Genomic DNA, 22,697 nt, shown 5'->3' with positions numbered 1-22,697 from the left:
CTGACTATCAATAGAACAATATTACAGAATAAATTTCAAAATAGTTTTCATTATTTTGTTTTATTTGGCCTCGCTGTGTGGCTTGTGGGATCTTAGTTCCCCAATCAGGGATGGAAGCTGGGCGGACAGCAGTGGAAGCATCGGATCCTTACCCCTGGATCACCAAGGAAGTCCCCAGGAGTTTTTAAAATTTACTGTTTTGTATCATTTCTAAAATGCTCACACTACTGATACCCCTGGAAAAAAAAAAGGGAAAGTATTAGTCTCTCAGTTGTGTCTGACTCTTTGTTACCCACATGGACTGTAGCCTGCCAGTCTCCTCTGTCCATGGAATTCTCCAGGCAAGAATACTGGAGTGGGTTGCCATTCCCTTCTTCAGGGGATCTTCTCGACCCAGGAATCGAACCCAGTTCTGTATTGCAGACAGATTCTTTACCGTATACCGCTATGTACAAGAAAAATAAGATCCAATGCACAGAAGAGTGTGAGAAAGAGCACAACCTCACCCTGGAGTTGGGGTGTAATCTTCGTTTTCTTTGTGAAGGCATCTTGGTGGTACCTCCTACTCTCACTTAAGAGGTTGATTCCCTTTGGCCCAACAAATATGTTCATTTTTATCTACTCAGAAAAACACACAAATGTAAATGAAAGTGGTGCAAGAGTGCTTATTATGGTACTACTAATAACAGTGAAAATACAAATTTAAAACAATCTGACAGCCCTTCAGTAAAACAATGGTTATGGGATATTATGCAGTGCTTAAAAAGAATGAGGTGAATCTGTGTATGTACGTGACAAGAGCACCAAGAAATATCACCATGTGACCAAACTTTTTGCAAAACAATATAGACTGTGTAATATATACAATAAAATAAAATGGATATACATATAAATATACAGGAGGATCTGGAATAGTATTGGAGAAGGTTTAGGGGCAATTTATTGCTTGACTTTTCTTATAAGAATATTTTCATGTATCATTTGTGAAATTTATTTTTTTATTTTTGGGGCACACCACAAGGCATGAAGGATCTTCCCTGGCCAGGGATCACACCTATATCCCCTGTATTGGGAGCACAGAGTCTTAACCACTAGACCCTCAGGGAAGTCCCACTGGTAAAATTTTAAATGTATAAAAATGGGAAAAAATGGAAGGGCCACATAAAGCTATGGATTTCTGATCATGTGGCCACTTGTGAGACATTGTGACTGTCCCAACCTCCAACGCCAAATCCTATAATCCTTTCTTCTGGAAGCTCAGAATAAAGAAAAGTTTATTCTTCTAATCAGACTATAAATCTATATGGTCCCACCTGGCAGTCACTGGCCTCACAGGGCTATTGAGCACTTGAAATGTGGCTGGTCTAAGTGGAAAAGTGCCGTAAGTGTAAACTTACTCCAGATTTCAAAATATGTTTTTAAAAGACCATCTTATTAATAATTTTCATATTAGTTACATGGTGAAGCAGTAATTTTTAGATGATGGTGGTGGTTTAGTCGCTAAGTTGTGTCCAACTCTTGTAACCTCATGGACTGTAGCCTGCCAGGCTCCTCTGTTCATGGGATTTCCCAGGCAACAAGACTGGAGTGGGTTGCCATCCCCTTCTCCAGGGGATCTTCCTGACCCAGGGATTGAACCCAGGTCTCCACTGAGTTAAATAAAATATGCTGTTAAAATTAAGCTCATCTGTTTCTTTTGCTTTTTTTTTTCAAGTGGCTATTAGAAAATTTAGTTACATATGTGGCTTCCACTCATGATTTATATTTCCTTTGGATAGTGCTGCCCTAATCCCTTCAACCCCAGAAATCAATGACGTCTTACTTCTCTCTTTCCATGAGATTAGGCACAGTGGCAGAGTGTAGGCACTTATTTCCCAGATTTACAGCTGAATTATGTGCCAATCTTGTTTTCCTGTTTGCTTGGGATGCTGGGAAATTCAGAACTGTTTCATGCAAATTCCTGAAATCCTACTCTGACCCAGATCAGCTCTGGACAGGAGCTAGGGTGGAGGAGGCCCTTCAGGCAGAATTCAGCTTTGTTCCTGAAGCTAGAGAAGTGAGACTGTCACAGCGCCCTCTCCCATATCCACAGGACCTTTTTCTTCTATAAAATGAGTCCCCTGGTGGTCTAGTGGTTAAGGCTCGGCACTTCCACTGCAGGAAGTGTGGGTTCAGTGCCTGATCAAGAAACTTAGATCCTACATGCCACACAGGGTGGCCAAAATATAAAAATTAAAATTAAATGGGATGGAAATAATCTCTAACCCACCCATAGGATGGTTGTGAGATTAAATTAATCAACACAGGCAAAGTATTTAATACTTAGTACATAGTAAACATAGTAGTGGAACATAATAGTGTTACTGAAAGTTGGGGTTTGGCTGCTTGACACTCAAAAGCCAACAAAGAGGCAAGTCTGGTGGAAATGAAAGTTTGCTTTACTTTGGAGGCTGGCAACCTATGGGGAGGGCAGCCTCCCATCCAAAGACTTCCCACCACTGACAATCAGTGGGCAAGAACTTTTATAGATGAAGGAAGGGAGCTACATTCAGAAACAGCACAGTCAGCTTTAAAAGTCATCTTGAAATTGGTCTTGCAGGGCCCTGATCAGGGTCATCTTCATTGTTTTAAGTACAGTGAGTCTTTAGTTCCAGGATCTGTTTGTTCCCGTTTCTCTGAGCCCAATTCTCGTAGTCATGGCAGTTTATATCTGGGCTACAGCCTGGTCATCACGTAGTTAACTTCTTCCACCTGGTGGGGGTTTCAGTCGCTGTGAGACAGCTCAAAGGCTCAGAATATTATCTATAGCCCTTGAAGAGGAGCTAAAGATCCTTGACTATGCTTAATGACTCAACTATTACTATTTAGTCTTGTTAGACGATTTTCCTTTGTTTCATCATTTCCTCACTTCTCTGATTAAACTTATTTTTTGGCTAAAGTTTTTCCATAGACAAAAGGCAGGGTGAGGACCTGAGGGGCAAAGGTAATAGGGTCCTGCTCCATTTCAGTAAGTGCTGAAACAGCATTAGTTACTACTACTTGGATCCACTGTCCATATCAGATCATGGGGACATTGAATCTGGCACAGCTCCTGCCCTCCAGAAACTCAGAGTTGGGGCTGGGTGCTGGGGATACAGATAAGTAAGTGTGATAAGCATCATAAGTGTCAAGGTAGGGACAACAGGGCACTGAGGAGGGCGGAGTGTTGGAGACGATGTCACAGAGCTCCAACCCTTGAAGTGAGGTTTACAGGACACCCAACACTTAGGCAGACACGTAAGTCAGAATGAATGAGAGCAAAAGAAGGACTCCCCCAGCATTATGAAAATAGCTTCTGATGTAAAAAAATAAAACACATTCATAAAAAATTGAAAAGATAGAGAAGCAAATAAATTCGCCACTCTTTTGGTGAAGCAGCGTAAACATTTCGGGACACGTGTTTCCCGGTCTCTCTCCAGGCAGTAAGATGCTCTGTGACGAATGATGTACACCTGCAGCGCCACACAGACGGGATCACTGCAATGCATGGGCGCCACTGAAGGATGCTGGCGTCCTGCCAGGAGGGTCCCCAGGAGTGGACAGCTTGGTCAGGGAGCAGGAGGGTGCAGAAATGATGAAGCCAGCTCATTCTGTTTCATGTCCCACTGCTACCACTTACAAGCTTTGTGATCTCAGGCAAGTCACTTAACCTTTCTGAGTCTCGGACTCCTTGCTTTGAAAGGGAAGAAATGACCATTAACCTCCTGGATTTCTGTGACTGAATAAATGGTGTCTTTAAAGCACTCTGCATAGTGCCTAGAATGTGGAAAGTGTTCATTAAGTGGGACAGATTATCACTGCTTTTAGTGTAAATAAACAACTTGGCACTTAGGTTGATGCTAATCTTCAATGTTTTTGGTTAGGGTGAGTCAACTTGCTAACACTAACATGCAGGCCCACACCTCTGCTCTTTGTAGAAGGCCATGACACACCAATTCCTTTCACGCACACCAGGCACAAATATATTTGCTATGGGTAGAAAGACCAGACTATAATGTATGGGGCAGAGAAGTCTTCCTTAAAAGAATGATATGGGAAAAATTGGGTCAGAGATCAGGCAGCGGAAGCAGAAAGACATGGCCAAGGGAGAGAAAAAGGCCAAGGAGTTCCTAACTCATCAGGCTTCTTCCTGGTCTGGGGAGGTGGAGCCCGAGGACTGCGGCAACAGGGACCTGCCCCATGGCCAGTAAGGGATAGGAGGGAGAGGGCAGGGGGTAGGCAGGCAGGTTAAAAAGACCTTTCCTGAGGGGATGCTACCAAACTCAGCTCAAGGACGGCGAACACAGCTGGAGTACGCAGAGACAGTAAGTTTGTCTAGTTTGATTTTGGAAAGTGGAAACCATCATTCCTAAATCGGCTCTCCCAAAGTGCTGCATACTTTGCCCTCTGACGGCCACAACTGACAACTACAGGGCCTTGATCACCTTTCCCAATAAAGGAGAGGGGAGGGGAGGGGAGGGGTGGAGTGGGTGGGGGTGGAGCTGCTGCTCCCCGCCTCAGACACTCTCCACCCTTTTGTCTGGGCAACTGGGCATTTTTGGTTAACCTTGTGCAAGGGGCTGAGAATATGGGACAGTACATAACTGGGAGGTGAGCATTCTCCGCGAAAAAAAAAAAAAAAAAGCGGCCAGAGGCTGGCTTCCCAGGATTTGACTAGTGGAGTTCATACGTTAGGGCTGAATTTACCGTGACTCCACTGAGGTGACTGGAGGATAGGACCAAGATGGTAACAAGTCAGTGCTGCCAACTGCCTAGCTTCCTGCCCAGAGCCAGGCCGTATGAACGGGTGACTGGTTAGCTCAGAGATAAAGGGAGTGGGCAGGAGCCAAGGCCTGGCATGAAGCCATCACTGGGATACAATGCTGGGCTGGCTGCCTGTCTATAGCAACAAGTGCTTTGGGCTTTTGTAGAGAGAAGTCATTAGAACTCTTTGATCTAGCTCTCCAGACTCTGATTTCACAGGCTCAGAAGCCCCAGAAAGGGTCCAGGCTCTTGTTACCTCTACTGAGCCTTGTGCTTCCCCAGAGAGACAGTGGCCATGTCTGCTTCATGAACGTTGCAGGCCTCCACACAGCCAGTGAGCTGGGGAGAACTGGGAGTAGTGGAACTCATCTCCACTGCTGGTGGGGGGAATGTAAATTTGCACAGCTGCCTTGGAAAGTTTGGTATCCTGAGGAATGTTGGTTGTGGGCCCCCAGATCCCAGCAATCCCACTGCTGAGTTATACAGCCAGAGTGCTGATCTTCATTTTTCTGTGCTCACATTCTCTCTACAAGAGTTTGAAGGATGCAGTTTTCCTTTCTCCATTCCAAGTTACGCAGAACTTTTCATCCTAAGTATAGGTAGAACTTTTCATTCTAAGTATAAACAAATTCAGAAAGATTATAATTTCCAGTATCATCATAATGTCAACTCTTAAAAATAAAGCAGTTAGTCATTCTTTTAAATATATCCATAGGAATATAAATGCCACAGTGATTCGAACTCACAATTTTCCATTTTAAAGATAGACACGTTTTTCTTGAACAGATGCATTTACATATTGTTTAACTTTCTCCTTGATCTTATATATATTTCCATTCGGCACAACCCTGGAAAATCCAGAGTTCCCTGTGGAGTGGATCCACAACCTCATCCCCTTCCATTCTTCTTGCCCTGGTTGGCTGACTTAACTCAGCTCTGACTCAGATGAGTGATTTTCCAGGAAGATCCCAAACCAGCCAGGTGTTTTTCTAGTTCAGTGACCTGTTGAAACTTATAGTTCTTTTCCATTACCCCTTGTTTGCTCATCAGGAAGAGTCTGAACCAGGATCTTAGCATGCAGGGGCTCAAGTGCTTCTAACCACAACACTCTTCAAAGATTGCTGCTTACGTAAACAACAAGGAATTTCACACACTAATAATTACATGTATCAAGAGCTTCTAATGTACCAGGCACCATGCTAAGTACTTTATAGGCCATTATTGCCCAATAATCCTTAGCATGCAGGTTAACCTATTTACCACACTATTAATTCATTTTACCAACAAACGAAAGTGTCTTCTAATGCTGAAATCGTATCCCTCTAAATAAAATTACTTATTAATATACAGGAATTTAAAGAATTAGGCAATATCACTTTCCAGACATTACTGATAATTTTCCACCATTAAAAAGCCACAACTGGAGAAATTAAGAGAAGTTGGTGATGCCTCCATTTTAGTGACATTGAGACCTGTTGTGTGTGCTGTGCTTAGACAGTCTTTGTGACCCTATGGATTTGTAGCCCGCCAGGCTCCTCTGTCCATGGGGATTCTCCAGGCAAGAATATTGGAGTGGATTGCCATGCCCTCCTCCAGGAGATCTTCCCAATTCAGGGATCGAACCCAGGTCTCCCACATTGCAGGCAAATTCTTTACTGTCTGAGCCACCAGGGAAGCCCTAGGCCTATTGAGAAGACAGTAACTAGGGACCAGAATGGGCTTTCCTGGTGGCTCAGTTGGTATCTGCCTGCCAATGCAGGAGATGTGGGTTCCATCCCAGGGTTGGGAAGAGCCCCTGGAGAAGGAAATGGCAACCCACTCCAGTATTCTTGCCTGAGAAATTCCATGGACAGAGGAGCCTGGGGGGCTACAGTCCAAGGGATCACAAAGAATCGGACAAAACTGAGCAACTAAACAACAAGGGATCAGAATAGTTCTTAAATTACTTCTGTGAAAAGACTTTGAATTAATTAAAATAAAAACAGGATGGTAGGTGAGTGAAATAAATGGGACCACGAAGTGTTTCAGAATACCAAACTCCAGCACAGTATTTCGAAGGATGGCGCTGAAGAGCAGAACAGCTGGGAAAGGAGCCGCTAGAGGGCGGCAGAGCACAGTGAGCCCGGCCGGTCACGGGAAACCCAGCGGCTGCCCAGAAGTGGACGCAAAGACGATTAATTCCTCAGTCTTGTCCTCCTATCTGCGGCCCTATGGACCGCAGGCTCCTCTGTCCATGGCATTTTCCAGGCAAGAATCCTGGAGCGAGTTGCCATTTCCTCTTCCGGGGGAATCTTCCGGACGCAGGGATAGAACCCGTGTCTCTTGTGGTCTCCTGCAGTGCAGGCGGATCCTTTACCCTAAGGATTCTTTACATCGGAGAAGCCCAGATGTGGAGAAAATCCAAATGAAAAAGCCTAGTGGGCAGGCCGAGCACATGAACCACCCAGCCGTCCCCACCCTCACCACTGACCCCACAGCTTCTTCTGCAGGGGAAGGGAGGCAGGGGCCTAAAGGAAGGTTATGGACCAGCACTGTCCAATAGAAACACAATGTGCGAGTTTTCCAGTAGCCACTTTACACACGAAAAAAAGGAACAAGTGACGTTGATTTTAACATTTTAAAATTTACCCTCATGTATCCAAACTGTTATCATTTCAACATGTGATTAATATAAAAATTATAGATAGCTTACTTAAAAAATGTTTGCTATACAGCAGAAACCAACACAGCACTGTAAAGCAATAATTTACAAAAATTTTTTGGTATTAAATTTTTAAAATTCGATGTGTATTTTCTAGTTATTATAGCACCTCTCCTTTTGGACTAGCCACATTTCAAGGGTTCAACAGCCACTCATGACTATTGATATTTAATTTCTCCCAGGTACGTATCTTATGCAGGATGAGGGCCTTCTAAGGATTCCAGTAGTGTCCCAGGGTGAGAATCAGACCAAGGACCCCTCCTGGTCCAGTCTACAGCCTTGACCTACAGCGCCCTCCTCCTTCCCTGAAAGCACCTCCCATACAGGTTTCTGCCTGGTGCTCTTTCCTCTGTAAAGCCCTTTCCCCTAGCCCAGCCTCACTCCTTAGCGTGTGTTCCCAGAAGTGTTTGGGTCATACTCTAGTCACCTGTCACGTGACATCACAAGTTATGCTGGAATCTAGTTCCTCATACCAGGGCGTCAGCCTCCTGCCTGGTGACGAGGCCCAGGCCCAGGGTAAGGAGCTGGACAAGTCTGATTTCTGGCTCTGCTGCCTCCTTAGTTGGTGCTGTGCTTGTGCTTCGTTACTCAGTCGTGTCCGACTCTTTGCAACCCCATGGACTGTAGCCCACCACGCTCCTCTGCCCATGGGGATTCTCCAGGCAAGAGTATTGGAGTGGATTGCCATGCCCTCGGTACCTTAAACAAAAATCTTAAATTCACTTGCTTCAGAGGTGTCATGAGTGCTTTTATCAAAAAGGGTTCCTGATATATAGTGGATGTTTTCTGAATGTTGGTTTCTTATCATCAAAGACAATGACTGTGCTATATGTTTCTCTGAATTAAAACATACATTAGTTTCCTTACAAGCATAAAATGGCATAACAGTAAATTGATATGGAAGGCAACTTGGTTACAACCTGAAACTCATCAAATACACTGCCCTTTGACCTAGCAATTCCACTTCTAGGGAATTATATACCAGGTTGGTGTGAAAGTAATTGTGGTTTCAGGTAGTGAATTTTAAATCATTACAACTAGGTTCAAGCACATCTCTATTAATCAAAATAAGAACCATTACAATCAATACATTTTTGACAATGAGAAATGTTTGTTTACTACTGTAGGTTAAAAATCCAAGCTTTGGGATTCAACAAACTCTTGGAAAGAATTTTCTGCCTCCTCCTGGTTGTGAAAGCCTTTTCCCTGCAAAAAGTTGTCAAGATCCTGAAGCGCTAGTCAGTTGGAGGTGCTAGTCAGTGCTAGAGGTCAGGTGAATGTGGTGGATGAGGCAAAAACTTTGTAGCCCAATTCATTCAACTTTTGAGGCATTGGTTGTGTAACATGCCATCGGGTGTTGTCCTGGAGAAAAATTGGCCCCTTGCTATTGACCAATGCTGGCTTGAGGCATCGCAGTTTCCAGTGCATCTCATTGATCTGCTGAGCATACATCTCAGATGTAATGGTTTTGCTGGGATTCAGAAAGCTGCAGTGGATCAGACTGGCGGCAGACTACGAAACAGTGACCATGACTTTTTTTGGTGCAAGTTTGGCTTTGGGAAGCACTTTGGAGCTTCTTCTCGGTTCAGCCACTGAGCTGGTTATGGCCGATTGTGGTATAAAATCCAGCTTTTGTCACATGTCACAACTCGATCAAGAAATAGTTCGTTGCTGCTGCAAAGAATAAGATAAGACGCCTTTCAAAATGACGATTTTTTTGATTTGCAGTCAGCTCATGTCTGAGCGACTTCACTTTCACTTTTCACTTTCATGCATTGGAGAAGGAAATGGCAACCCACTCCAGTGTTCTTGCCTGGAGAATCCCAGGGATGGGGGAGCCTGTGTGGGGTCACACTGAATCGGACACGACTGAAGTGACTTAGCAGCAGCAGCAGCAGCAGCAGCATGAGGCACTCTAGGCTTCCTTAGTGGCTCAGTTGGTAAAGAATCCACCTGCAATATGGGAGACCTGTGTTCAATCCCTGGGTCCGGAAGATCCCCTTGAGAAGGGAAAGGCTGCCCACTCCAGTATTCTGGCCTGGAGAATTCCATGGACTGTATAGTCCACGAGGCTGCAAAGAGTCAGACACAACTGAGTGACTTTATTCTTCATGAGGCACTCACTCATCAAGCGTTTTCACCTTTCCAATTTGCTTCAAATGCTGAATGACCATAGAATGGTTGATGTTGAGTTCTCTGGCATCTTCTTGTGTAGTTGTAAGAGAATCAGCTTCGATAATTGCTTTCAACTGGTCATTGTCAATTTCTGATGGCCAGCCACTGCACTTCTCATCTTCAAGGCTCTCCACTTCTTTGCAAAATTTCTTGAACCACCGCTGCACTGTAGGTTTGTTAGCAGTTACTGGGCCAAATGTGTTGCTGATGTTGTGAGTTGTAACTCAAATTAGAAAATAGTTCAAATCTGCTTTTTGTGTAACATCATTTCCATAGTTTAAAATAAATATAAACAGCAAGTAATAAATATTCAGCAAAAAAACAAAAAGCGAGAAATGTGCATTAAAATGATGTATAACATAACCACATTTATTTAAGAATGTATTCCAATATCAAACAGCAAATTTTAACAATGCAAAAACAGCGATTACATTCGCACCAACCTACAAATTCGGCAAATTAAGTTCTCCCATATGTGAGAAATTATATATGCACAAGAAAGTCATTGAAGGAAAAGGTTGGGAGCTACCTAATTGTCAAATGCGAGCAAGCTGTTTAAACAAATTGTAATATATCCATCAGAGAGGATATAATACCGTCATGAACAAGAATGACATGGCTCTATGTACAGTTGGAGGAACCACTTTCCAAAAAGAGAGAGAAGTGCAGAAGAATGTGGAAAATGTTCAGAGTGCAGAATGCAAAAACTAAAAGGAAATGTTGTATGTGTGAGTGCTTATATGTGAAATGAGTACCTCTGGGAGGAATTCCAGATAATAAGGCTGCAGGGCTGGGCTTCAGACATGGGAAGTAGGCTGGCTTCTCACTGACTACTCCTTTTTGAATGCTATATGATGTGCATGTATATCAATTAAAATTTTCACTAAAAATAGAAGCTAACACCTGAAGAAATTCAGTCTTGGTGTTAATATTTCTCTAAAAATGATATACAAATGGCAAACATATCAATGAAAAGATGTTCAACATCACTAATCATCAGGGAAATGCAAATCAAAACCACAATGAGATATCACCTCACACCTGTCAAAATGGCTATCAACAAAAAGACAATAAATAATGAGTGTTAGAGAGGATGTGGAAAAAGGGAACTTTTGTGCAAAGCTGGTGAGAATGTAAATTGGTACAGTCATTCTGGAAAACAGTATGGAGGTTCCTCAAATGCTTAAAAATAGAACTACCATATGATTCAGCAATCCACTTTTGGGGATAAATCTGAAGGAAATGAAAACACTCTCTCAAAGAAATATCTGTAAGCCCATGTTCCCTGCAGCCTTATTAACAATAGCTAAGACAAGGAAATAACCTAAGTGTCTATCGATGGACAAATAAAGAAGATATGCATACATGCATACATATATTTCAGTCATAAAAAGAAGAAAATTCTGCCATTTGTGACAAAATAAATGAATTTTGAGTGCATTATGCTAAGTGAAATAAGCCAAACAGAGAAAGACCGATATTGTGTGATCTCACTTATCTGTGTGTGCATTTAGTTACTCGGTCGTGTTGGACTCTGCAACCCCATAGACTGTAGCCCACCAGGCTCCTCTGTCCATGGGGATTCTCCAGGCAAGAATACTGGAGTGAGTTGCCATGCCCTTCCCCAGACAGATCTTACTTATATGTGAAATCTAAAAAACAAAAAGTCCAAACTCACAGAAAGGTGGTTGTCAGAAGCTAGGGGGAAGGGGGGAATCGAGGAGAGGTTGGTCAGAGGGTACAAACTTCTGGTCGGAAGATGAAAAAGTGCTGGGGATGTGATGTACAGCGTGATAACTATAGTTAACAATTCTGTATCACATACTTGAAAGTTGCTAAGAGAGTAAGTCCTAGAAGTTCGCTCACACACACAAGGTAACTATGTGGCTGATCTCACTATGGTAACCATTTTGCAATATATACAGTTGCCACATCATCACCTTCCTTACACAGCGTCATATTTCACCTGTATCTCAGTATAGCTGGAAAAAATCCTTAAAAAAGGGAAATGCAAATTAAAACAAGGCAATCATACTTTTCACCCATCTTCAGTTCAGTTCAGTTCAGTTCAGTCGCTCAGTTGTGTCTGACTCTTTGCGACCCCATGAATCACAGCATGCCAGGCCTCCCTGTCCATCACCATCTCCTGGAGTTTACCCAAACTCATGTCCATCGAGTTGGTGATGTCATCCAGCCATCTCATCCTCTGTCGTCCCCTTCTCCTCCTGCCCCCAATCCCTCCCAGCATCAGGGTCTTTTACAATGAGTTAAATCTTCGCATCAGGTGGCCAAAGTACTGGAGTTTCAGCTTCAGCATCAGTCCTTCCAATGAACACCCAGGACTGATCTCCTTTAGAATGGACGGGTTGGATCTCCTTGCAGTCCAAGGGACTCTCAAGAGTCTTCTCCAACACCACAGTTCAAAAGCATCGATTCTTCGGCACTCAGCTTTCTTCACAGTCCAACTCTCACATCCATACATGACCACTGGAAAAACCATAGCCTTGACTAGATGGACCTTTGTTGGACCTTTGTTGGCAAAGTAATGTCTCAGCTTTTGAATATGCGATCTAGGTTGGTCATAACTTTCCTTCCAAGGAGTAAGCGTCTTTTAATTTTATGGCTGCAATCACCATCTGCAGTGATTTTAGAGCACAAAAAAATAAAGTCTGACACTGTTTCCATTGCTTCCCCTTCTATTTGCCATGAAGTGATGGGACCAGATGCCATGATCTTCGTTTTCTGAATGTTGAGCTTTAAGCCAACTTTTTCACTCTCCTCTTTCACTTTCATCAAGAGGCTTTTTAGTTCCTCTTCACTTTCTGCCAGAAGGGTGGTGTCATCTGCATATCTGAAGTTATTGATATTTCTCCCAGCAATCTTGATGCCAGCTTGTGCTTCTTCCAGCCCAGCGTTTCTCGTGATGTACTCTGCATAGAAGTTACATAAGCAGGGTGACAATATACAGCCTTGACGTGCTCCTTTCCCTATTTGGAGCCAGGCTTATTGGCAAGCATTTTCAAGTCTGGTCTCAAGTGCTGGCTCATACCAGTCCTGTCACACCTTGTTGGTGGCTGAGTAAAATGAAACAGCCAACTTTAAAACAACTTGGCCGTACCTATTATTTGCCCTATGCGGGCACCATCCTATTTTCCAGGGTCAGTTCAAAGCCAAAGGTGGAGCTGTGTCTCTACCCGAGCTCAGCATCAGCCCCGTGCAGCAGTTACCTCTGCAGGGCACTGGGGCCAGACTGCGGGTGAGAGGAGACTGGCCTCGCTGCACTATCTCCAATTTCTTTTCAATCCAAAGAGAATGTATTCATGCCTTACTTGTATAATTACATAAAAGGTTTAAAAGTTTAAAATGTTTTGGGAATTTCCTGGTGGTGATTAGGACTCTGTGCTTTTACTGCTGAGGACATGGATTCAGTCCCTGGTTGGGGAATTAAGATTCTGCAAGCTGTGTGACACAGACCAAAAAAAAAAGTTAAAAATATTTTACAAACATGGTTCTCAGGAAATGAGGGGTGAAAGAGAAAAGAAACAGAGGGGAAGAAACAGCTCTGTTGCCTAAGGTAAACCTCCCGAACGTGTTAGACATTTTCCCTCAATTGTGTGTTTCTTTCTCCATAGTTCACCCCTGATCTATGTTGAGAAGTTACACAATTTTGTATTCCATTTTCCCCATAACCTTGTAACTTGGCATTGGTTGACATCTGTGGCAGGTCCGTGAGTCCCCCTTCACATCACTTAATGGTCTGAGGGAAGGAAGCCATGTGGGCAAGGGGTATGGGTGGGGGTGGGGTGGGGAGTTCTGTGTGCTCTGGGATCCAGAGGCCAGTTTCTCAGCCTCAACACTGTTGACATTTTGATCTGGATAACTTTTGGTTGTCCTGTGCACTATGGAATATTGAGCAACACCCCACAACACCCCCATCCCTCTGCAGTTGTGACACCCACAATGTCTCCTGGACATGGCCAAATGTCACGTGGGGGTAGGGTTGTTAGATTTAGCTAATAAAAATAGAGGACCACCAGTTAAGTTTGAATTTGTCTTTCAGATAAACAAGTATTTTTTTAGTATAAGTGTGTCCTAGAGGACATAATGAATGGGGACACACTTATACTGAAAAATTATCGTCTATCGGAACCCAGATTTACCTGGGCAGCATGTATTTTATCTGGCAACCTAGGTGTGGGGTGAAGGGATGGTTCTCTGTTGAGCCCCTGCCATGGATGTCAGACATGAAGGAGCTTGCTCCATGGGGCTTAAAATCTCATCTCGGATCTCACTGCTGGAGGCAGTGTTCATAGGTACCACTAAGGCATCTTGGGTGCTAGCTGGGCCCTTCAGCTCCTGATTCTGCTTCTCCCTCCTCCTCTGACTCAAACGGTGCCCCCCCAAGGGTCACCACAGCCTATTCACTCTGTCCCCCAAAAAGCAGAAGTCACTGAGACCCAGAAAACAACACTGAACCTCCAGTGGGCAGGTGTCAAGGGCCTCTTGGGGTTCGAAACTGCTGAGGAGGCACAGCTGGGTCTGCAGTCACTTTGCGGGCAGCTTCACAGGGCCTCCTCCACTCTGGGTTTGGATACCCTGGCGGCGGGCCCACTGGGCCTGGCGGGGGTCACTGAGAGAGGGTGCAGATTCAGAACCTGGAAGCAGTGGGTAAGACTGTCCTGTTATTTGATGAAGTTCATTTATTGAGTGTTCACTTGCGCCAGGAGCCACACTAGGTGCTGGGTAAGTGTCAGCCATCAGGCCGAACTGGTCTCTGCCCAGGTGGGACCAGGTGCAGATATGGAGGGGGCAGGCAGGGGGTGTAGTCAGTGCTGTCAGGAGAGGGCACCCAGAGGACCAGCCTGACTGGTCTGGGAGGGTGCAGGGTGATCAGCGAGTGGTGAATCCAGGTCTGGACATAGGCAGAGTCCAAGATGCTGGGGACATTTGGGGTAGAGGTTCAAGAAGCAGAAGTCATGGGTCTGGGCTGGGGTGAGAAAGGCAAGCAGAAGCCCTGGTGGGGTGTGGTGTGGCAAGAGTCGTAAGAGAGAGAGTAGGGTGAGGACAGAGCCTGGGAGCCTCCGTGTTTAGGGGCAGCAAGGAGGCTTAGAAGAAATGGGCAGAGAGGTAGGTAGGAGTTGACATCACCTGGAGGGCCAGGGGAGAAAACAGTTCCCAAGAAGAAGTGTACCAAGCAACACAGTACCGAGGGGGCCGGTGAGCTGGAGACAAAGATGGGGGACATTGAGGGCACTTGCCAGCACAGTTATGGGCATCATAGTTTATGACGAATATTCACCAGCAGACAAGATCCACAGGGTCAGCATGAGAAAGGCGTCTTCCAGCTTGAGGGTCCCCCACAGACACAGTCCCTCAGACTCAGAGCACCTGGGGTGGCAATGCTGGTTCACCCTCTGCTCCTGGACCACTCTGCTCCAACCCAGCTGGGCTCCTTGCTGTTCCTTGAATGCCAGACAGGTTCAACCTCAGGGCCTTTGCATCTGCGGTTGCCTCTGCCTGGAACACTTTCTCAATACATCCTCATCTCCTTTAAGTTGTTACTCCAATGTTATCTTCTCTGTTAAGCCTTCCCTGACAATCAAAATAGCCACAGCCCTTCCAGCTTTATCTAATTCTTTCCCTACTTAATTTTTCTCCATAACACATCTGTCATCATCTCATAAAGCCTCTATTGAATTTCTAAAATATTTTGGTTGGAATGGATAATATATTCACATGGTTCAAGATTCAGAGTTGTGCCCAATCTTTTGCTATTGCGAAATATCAGTGCGATGAATAAACTTGTGCCTGCATCATTTCATTGTATGGATGAAGCTCTAGGCTAAAGTCTCAAAAGTGGGCTTGCTGGATCAAGGGGTAAATGCGTTTACATCTCACATTTTTTAAAAAATTGCTCTCATGTCTAGAATAAGCTCCATGACAGGGCAGATATTTTTAAACTTTTGTTCACTGCTATATCCTTAGTGCTTGAAACAAAGCTTGACACCTTGTAGGTGCTCAATAAGCACATTTTGAGCAAACGAATGAACCCATTTCTGGAAACCTGAAGATTCGCTCCTGACGGCCATTCTAGAGTAGGCCTCTTTCCCGAACTCAGGGTTGGAGACCTTTGGACACAGCACATTGTCCCTGCCGGTCCCACATCCCCTCCAGAAAGTGAAAGTCTTTCCCTCGGCAAATACAGAGAGATGCTGTCCCAAGGTTGGTTGTTCTCTCCTCTGCTTCCTCTACTTTACCCAGGAAAGCTTTAAAAAGTATATCTACTAAGTAGCATGCATCATTTCGCCTCTAAATTCCCTTTCCTGACTACAGTTTTCTTTTTCTTTTTCTCTTTTTTTGGCGCTGCATGGTTTGTGTGGTCTTAGTTCCCTGACCAGGGATCGAACCTGGCAGTGGAAACATGGCATCCTAACCACTGGACCTCCAGGGAATTTCCAGTTTTCTTTTCTAATAATATACACAATTAGTTTCCAATAATATACACAAACACTTGAAGAATTATCAAGCGGCAGACAGAGTCGGCTAAGGTTCAAAAGTGAAGTTCATTCATGGAGTGAGTGTGTATGTTAAAAATTGTTTATCTTTGGTTGCACTGGGGCTCTGGTTCTGCACTCAGGCCTCCTCTAGTTGTGGCAAGTGGGAGCCACTCTCTAGCTGCGGTGCACAGGCTTCTCATTGAGGTGGCTTCTCTTGTTGTGGAGAATGGACTCTAGGTGCACAGGTTTCAGTACCTGCAGCACCCAGGGTTAGTTGCTCCGAGGCATGTGGAATCTTCCTGGACTAGGGATCAAACCCCTGTACCCTGTACCCTACACTGGCAAAGTGAAGTTTCTCAGTCATGTCCAACTCTCTGCGACCCCATGGACTGTAGCCTACCAGGCTCCTCCGTCCATGGGATTTTTCCAGGCAATAGTACTGGAGTGGGGTGCCATTTCCTTCTCTAGAGGATCTTCCCAACCCAGGGATCGAATCTGGGTCTCCCGCATTGTAGACAGATGCTTTACTGTCTGAGCCCCCAGGGAAGTCCTCCTACATTGGCAGGCGGGTTCCAATTCATGGTACCACCAGGGAAGTCCGTGAGTGTGTCTTTGGTGCCTGGCTCTGTGCCAGCCATGAGAATAGATGATGAGAGCATGGTGAAAATTGTGGCTGCTGGCAGGTCTCATCATTCTTCGGGAGAGAGCACTCAGCAAGTCTCCTTGCAGGCAGGGACTCAGCTTCTGGCATGTTCAAGATAGCCACTTGCCCTGCCCCCATCCCCCCAATTAGCAGTTAATATTTGAGCACCCAGGGCTCTATGGCAACGGTGAAGAGGTTGACCTGAAAAATTCCCTGATTTCCCTCATCTGTTAAAAGGACCACTTTTGTTAGTTGGTTTCACATTTCTAGGTGTGTCTGTTGATATTAGTCTAAGCTAACTGTTTAACTGCAGGAAACTTGGCCATTCTGATTCCCTTTGGGCCTCTTGGGGAAGCCCCTAGTCCCACGAGGACTTTTCCTATTGGCTCCCAGTTTCCATGGGTGTGGGAAGGAAGAAGGGGTTAAAATATGAAGCCAGACTAACCTGGGTTCACACTCTGGCCTGGCAACTTAGAAGCCGTGAGGTCTTGGGCACCTAAGTTCAAAGCGCCTCCATCTCATGTTCCAGCCCTGCCTGTTCTTCCAGCCCCTCCTATGCCCAACCACCCCAATAAAGAGGAGGGAAGGGGTAAATTCCAGAACTCATGGCCCAGGGTTGGGCCAGAGACAGAAGATTCCATAACACGAATCTGTGTGCCCCAGGGCAGGCCCCACCTTCATCTTCATGGTCAAATGGGCTGTTTGCAACAAAATCTGGGATCCGAGACAGCAGCTCCAAATACCTTTTGTCTTTGAACCTGAACTTTCTGGATTTTCTGAGGAGTTCACTTATAAATTAGAGCATTGTTTGAACATCTTTAATCATATCTGGCACTCGAGTATTCACAGCATGTGTAACCAGGGGCGTTCCTAATAAACTTTGGTAAACAGAAAGGTCCAGAAGATTTCTAGGCTAGACACCTGCCGCAGTGTTTATGCTGGAATGGGGGAGCTCAGATTTCTATATGGACGGGACCACCAACCAAAGGTCCTTTATGGTTGAAAGAAATGTGAGATTCTTTTGACTCTAAAGAAACTGATGATTTGAGAGAGCTTGAAGTAGCCTGAACTTGAAGACTACCCAGTGACTATTTCATAAGATAATAGTGATTAAAACAAGAAATTTGACCTTAAAGCGGGAATAAAACAATCCCTGCACATTTGAGACGGTGACTGGATCGTTAGAGAACCAGGTGTCACTTCAAGTCCCTGAATTGTTGTCGTCCTAAGTGGAGGGTCCCCTGGAGCCCGGGGGAGAGTCAGGAGACACAGAAACTAAATTCAACAAGTAGTCTGGATGCTGATTCAAGCAAGACAATTATAAAAAAGAAAAGTTACCAGACATTAGGGCTTCCCAGGTGGCGCTAGTGGTAAAGAACTCCCCTGCCCAATGCAGGAGCTGCAGGAGACACAGGTTCGATCCCTGAGTTGGGAAGATCCCCTGGAGGAGGACATGGCAACCCACTCCAGTATTCTTTTTTGAAAATCCCATGGACAGAGGAGCCTGGTGGGCCTCAGGGTCCTAAAGAGTTGGATACGACTCAAGTGACTTAGCATGCACTTAGTATGAGACATTTAGGGAAATTCGAAAACTGACTGAATATTTAAGATGAAGCAGATCTTGTTCATTGTTGACACTGAGTGATGGGTAGATGTTCCTTTTTGCTATTTTTTTCCTTGCTTTTGCATATATTAGAATTATTCCATAAAGGTAAAATAAGGCCTCCAAGTAGACTATTTCGTATCTTCAGTTCAAATACTTCCCTTATACATCAATTGCTTAAAATCATGTTACACTTTTTTTTCCTTCATATTTGAATCACAATTTTCTGGTATAGTTTTATGTTTTTCCTGGAGTTTCTTGGCACCTTTCCTGTTCCTTTAGGAGAGAAGAGACAAGTGCCTTCTTTATCATGTGACTCAGAGCTTGTAACTTCTTAATAGTACTATCTATTGACAGGAATTCACTTCATTCTTGAAGACCTTTTGAAGACATTTTCCGAACCTTCTGTTTTCCTGTTCTAATTTTAAGCAAGTACTTCTAGGCAAACAGTTATCATCTGGGATTTCTTTTCAATGTGTGTCTGGATTAGTTTTGTTGTCTCTTGGATACTGAGTGTGTTAGGTCAGGCTCCCCAAAAGCAAAGCCTGATACAAGAATTCCGGTGAAATTGAGACCATTCTCTCAGTTAACCACCATCTCCAGCATAGAGGAAGGGAAGAGAGCTAAGCAAGGAAGTATTCTTGGCTGCAGATGCTGGAGTTCATTCTCCCTTGAGACAAGGAGGCCTTTGTGTAGCAACTCACAGCAGAGGCAATGGGTGTACCAGGCCAGTGGAGGGGATTTGAGAGGACTGTCCACCACTCCAGTGGTTCTCAGTCTTGAGCATGGGCCAGAATCCCCCAGAAGGACTTGTTAAACACAGATCACTGGGACCCGCCCCCAGAATTTCTGATTCAATAGATCAGGGGTGGGTCCTGAGAATTTGCATATCTGACATATTGCCAGAAGCTGCTTCTGGAACTATACTTTGAGAATCAAAGCAGTAAATCATATCTTCCTTTTTCATTTTTCTGAACTACAAACTCAAGTAACTTTTTTCAGCATGAATGCATGGGACGTGAAAGTCTATTTTGCCACTATTGCTGACTTTAAAAAATTTGTTAATTTAGTTTGCTTGCACTGGGTCTTCACTGCTGCACGGGCTTTCCTCTCGCTGTAGGGAGCAGGGGCTGCTCTCTAGCTGGTGGTGCTCAGGCTTCTCACTGCGGCAGCTCCTCTTGCTGCAGAGCGCAGGCTCTAGGGCACCTGGGCTTCAGCCGTTGTGTGGGCTCTGGAGCGCAGGCTTAGTTTCTCCTCAGCATATGGGATTTTCCCGGACCAGGGATCAAACTTGTGTCTCCTGCTTTGGCAGGTGGATTCTTTACCACTGGGCCACCAAGGAAGCCCTCTACGACTGTCTCTTAATGAAGTTAGTTCAAACTCATTTCCCTCAGAACTTTACAGGTCATTTCATAGTTGCTAGCTTCAGAGAAGCCCAATGCCAGCTTGATCTCTACTTCCTTACATAAAACCTGCTTGTTTGTTTTTATGTTTCAGAAGGTATTAGGCTGTTTGAAAACATGATCCCAAAGCTGCGTGTGTTTTTTTCCCTTTGATTCTGTTCAGCACTCGGATTTTTTTTTTTTTTTTTTGGCTGCACAGCATGACTTATAGAATCTGAGTTCCCTGACCAGGGATTGAAGACAGGCCCTGTCAGTGAAAGCACCTAACCAGAGTCTTAACCACTGGACTATCAGAGAATTCCCGTCAACAGGCACTTTTAATCTAAAGGTGGTTTGGGATTTTTTGTTTTCGTCGCTCTGAGAATTTCCCTTCTATTATTTTTCTGATTGTTTTCTTGCTTTGGTCTTCTCGTTTCTGTTTTTCTCATTAGAAAAATATCAGGCCTCTTGAAATGATCTATGATTCGATTTTCCCCCCTTAGTTAAAAAAAATTCTTTTTTGTGTTTATATTCTTAGAGAACCCTGTGGCTTTTGCTTCTAAGCATTTTTAAAATAAACTTTTTACTTTGGAGTAATTTTAGATTCATACAGAAGTCGCAAAGATAATACAGAGAGTTCCCATTACCCTTCACCCAGCTTCCTCTAAAATTAGCATCTTGCAGCAACTAAGACACAGCACAGTCAAATAAATAAATATTAAAAAAATAAAATCAGCATCTTACATTACCATAGTACATCAAAATAAACATATTAACATTCATTTATTACTATTACCTAAACTTCAGGTTTTTTTAAAGAATATATCAAGATTAACTCATTTTCATTAACTGAAATAAAATGCAATTCCAATTGCAAATCATGTTTCTGACACCATAAATATGTCATTTGATTAATTTACATAGAAAGAAAACTCTCAAATGATGATTAAAAACAAGAACATTCCAAGATTTCCAGGTGGCGGGAAAGCAGCATCTTTTGCCCTTGATACCTTTGATAGTCTAAGATACCGTGGGCTTAACAGTGGGAAGAAACCTGAAAAAAATATAAAATAATCCTTAGCAAAAACAAATAGAAATATAAAACCTATGGCCATGATATTATCCTCCGCTTTCAATTTTTTTTCCTTCTGTTTTACTGAAATATAATTGACATGTAGCATTGCATAAGTTGAAGATGTTCAGCATAATGATTTAACTTACATATATCATGAAATGATTGCCGCAGTAAGTTTAGTGAACTTCTATCATCTCATACAGAGGCAAGATTAAAGAAGTAGAAAATAATTTTTTCCTTGTGATGAAAACTCCTAGGATTTGCTCTCTTAACTTTCATATGAAACATACAGCAGTGTTAACTATATGTATTATGTTTTACATTATATCCCTATTAATTATTTATAACTGGAAGTTTGTACCTTTTGGTAACCTTCATCTAATTCTCCCTCCTCTAACCCTCCACCTCTGGTAACCACAAACCTGATCTCTTTTATTTATTTAATAATCTGTTTATGGCTGTGCTGTGTCTTCTTTGCTATACGCGGGCTTTCTCTAGTTGCGGAGAGCAGGGGCTACTCTCCAGTTGCGGTACACAGACTTAATCTTGTGGCTTCACTTGTTGTAGAGCACGGGCTCTAGGGCGCACAGGCCTCAGTAGTTGCTGCACGTGGGCTCAACAGTTGTGATGCACTGGCTTAACTGCCCAGACCAGACCAGGGATCACACCTGTGTTCCTCGCATTGGCAGGTGGATTCTTAACCACTGTACCACGAGGGAAGTCTTGGTCTCCTTTTATATGAAGTATAACTGACCTACAACACCATGTTAGTTCTTCTTATGCAACATAGTGATTCAGAATTTCTATATGTTTTGAAATGTGCAGCATAATAAGTCTAGCTACTGTCTGTCATCATACAAAGATATTGCATAATTCTTGACTTATTTATTTGGCAAATAGAAGTGTGTGGCCCTAAATCTCCCCTCACCAGTTTCCCTTCTCTTACCACTCTCCTCCCTTCTGGCAACAATCCATTTGTTTTCTGTATCTACAACTCTGCTTCTGTTTAGTTATGTTTGCGCATTTGCTTTGCTTTTTAGATTCCACATATACGTGAAATCATACAGTATTTGCCTTTGGCTGTCTGACTGATTTCACTTAGCATAATACCCTCCAAGTCCATTCATGGCATCCTCGATGGCAAGATTTCATTCATTTTTATGGCTGGGTTTCCATTCTATGTGTGTGACATCTTTTTTATCCATTCATCTATCGATGGACACTTGGATTGCATCCATATCTTGGTTATTATAAATAAAGAGGCATTGAACACAAGGGTGTGTATATTTTTTCAAATTAGTATTTCCATTTTATTTGGATAAACACCCAGGAGTGGAATTGCTGGATCAAATGGTAATTCTATTTTTAATTTGGTGGGGGGGGGCGAATCGCCATACTGTTTTGCATAGTGGCTGCACCAATTTACATTCCCACCAACAGTGCACAGAGGAGTCTCCTTTCTCTACATCCTCGAAAAATTTGTTATTTGTTGTCTTTCTGATAACTGCCATTCTGATAGTTGTGAGATGATATTTCGTTGTGGTTTTGATTTGCATTTCCATGATTAGCGACAATCACCTTTTCATGTATTTGTTGACCATCTGTATGTCTTCTTTGGAAAAACATCTGTTCCGATCCTCTGCTCATTTTCAATTGGGTTGCTTGTTTTTCTGATGTTGAGTTCTAGGCATTTGTGTTTTTTGGATATTAACACCTTATCGAATATACCATTTGCAAATGTCTTCTCCCATCTGGCAGTCTGTTCTTTTTTTTGTTGATAGTTGCTTTTGCTGTGCAAAAGCCTTTTAGTTCATGTAGTTTCATTTATTTATTTTTGTT

At 43.6% G+C, this 22,697-nt stretch overlaps 1 long non-coding RNA gene across 3 annotated transcripts in view; it reads right to left on the bottom strand.

The window, feature by feature from the left end:
- Positions 1-9,996: 9,996 nt before the first annotated feature.
- Positions 9,997-22,697, bottom strand: part of LOC121816702 (uncharacterized) — a 28,706-nt gene continuing 16,005 nt past the window's right edge. For all 3 annotated transcript variants that reach the window (XR_006056379.2, XR_006056381.2, XR_006056380.2), the window contains exon 3: positions 9,997-20,837. This is a non-coding gene — a long non-coding RNA (uncharacterized LOC121816702). The remainder of the gene's footprint in view (positions 20,838-22,697) is intronic.

Source organism: Ovis aries, chromosome 15, assembly GCF_016772045.2.
Source record: "Ovis aries strain OAR_USU_Benz2616 breed Rambouillet chromosome 15, ARS-UI_Ramb_v3.0, whole genome shotgun sequence".
Classification (NCBI taxonomy): Eukaryota; Metazoa; Chordata; class Mammalia; order Artiodactyla; family Bovidae; genus Ovis; species Ovis aries.
This window is presented reverse-complemented; position numbering and strand designations above follow the sequence as displayed.